The following is a 1934-nucleotide window of genomic DNA, read 5'->3' on the forward strand; positions in this document are numbered from 1 at the left end:
AAAAAAAAAAAAAAAAAGAATAGGATATCTTTGAGGAGCCGTTATTTTGCTTAACTCAGCAGAATTGGTGGGGGGGGATAATTTATGGAGTTTAGGGAAAGAGTCTGTGGAGTGCCAATGTCGACTCCAAGGTCTGTGCCGTGAGCCACTGGGGGGTGAGAGGCGCCATCCCCTGAGATGGGGCCACCTGTGGGAGAAGCAGATGAGGGAGAGGCCAGTTCAGCTGTAGCCTGTTGAGTTTGAGATGTTGTTACTCCTGGGTGTGTCTGGAGGTCAGAGGAGAGAGGTCAGTCTAGAGAGAGAACTTTAGGAGCTGATGACATGTTGAGTGAGAAGGCTGAGTTCTCCAAGGAAGAGAGATGAAGGATGGGACCCGAGCTGGCCAGCAGTGACAGGTGGGGGAGGGGAGGAGGGACAGAGAGGAAGCTGGCAGGGAGGCAGGAGGAGGCCAAAGAGTGTGGCATGTAGAGAAAGCACACACAGCTCAGGGTGCTGGTCAACTGTGCCACAGACAGTTGATAGGTCAGGTAAGATGAGGACAAAATGTGACTTAGATTTGCACCACAGAGGCCTTGACAAGAGCATTTCTGGAACAGGAACATTTGCTTGGTAAGGGGGTAAGAGAGAACCAGAAACATCTCTTGTGAGACATTTTGCTGTAAAGGGAAACAAAGAGATAGGGCTGGAGCTGGAGGAAGTCCAGAGACTTTGTTTTGTCTTTTGTTCTAAGACATTTACGTGCCATTGGGAATGACCTAGGAGACAAGGGAAGTTGATGGTGCAAGGCAGAGGGGAGACTTGCTGGAGCAATGACCTTCAGGAATCAAGACAAGACAGAAAAATCCATTATAACAGGAGGCAGAAGTGCCCACCCAAACAGATCCCCAGAGGTAGGAGAATGAGGAAATTGTCTTCTTATGGCTTTTGTGATATAAGAAGCTGAGAGAGGATGAAGAAGAGAGCGGACACATACTGAGACAATCACTGTGAGTGAAGGAGGGTGAGCAGAATGGGGGAATGTGGCCCAGTGGGCACCCAGGCAGCTTGAGGGTCCCATGGGGGAAGGCAGGAATTTAAAATGAGAACTTGTGGCCAGATGTGGTGGCTCACACCTGTAATCCCAGCACTCTGGGAGGCTGAGGCTGGTAGAGCCCTCAAGCTTAGGAGTTTGAGACCAGCCTGAGCAAGAGCAATACCCCATCTCTACTAAAAATAGAAAAATTAGCCAGATCTGGTGTCCGGTGCCAGTAGTCCCAGCCACAGAGGGGGCTGAGGCAGAGGGATCACCTGAATCCAAGGTTTTGAACTTTCTGTGACCTAGGCCAACACCATAGCACTCTAGACTGGGTCACAAAATGAGACTCTGTCTCAAAAAACATAAAATAAAGTGAGATCTTGTGCTTCCTGCACCCATGCCCCCCATGAGGACATGGGCACGGAGCAGGCAGGGTGGGACCACTTGTGTGAGAATAACAGATAAATGCTGGGATTATAGGTGTGAGCAACCTTGCCCAGCCACCTTTTCCTTTTTAATGTTAATTTAGTTGCTTTAACATTTTATTCCTCCTTACAAATATTAGAATAGATTTATCAAGTGTCTGAAAAAAACTTCTCTAGAATTCCGATTACGATTGCTCTGAATTGATCAGCTAATTTGGAGGGAACTGACTCATGAATAATATTACAACATCCTATCCAAGGGCACAGATGTTATCATTTTTCAGATTATCATCTTATCCTTTATTGGTGTTTTAATGTTTTTTTCATCAAGGCCTTATGCATACTTGATTAAGTCAATTGTTAGATACTTCATCGCTTTTGTTGCTCTTGAGATCAGCATAGTTTTTAAAAATTATGTTTTAGGCTCGGCGCCTGTGGCTCAAGTGGCTAAGGCGCCAGCCACATACACCTAAGGTGGCGGGTTTGAATCCCCA

Source organism: Otolemur garnettii, unplaced genomic scaffold, assembly GCF_000181295.1.
Source record: "Otolemur garnettii isolate 467f Iridium unplaced genomic scaffold, OtoGar3 scaffold00100, whole genome shotgun sequence".
In the NCBI taxonomy this organism is placed as follows: Eukaryota; Metazoa; Chordata; class Mammalia; order Primates; family Galagidae; genus Otolemur; species Otolemur garnettii.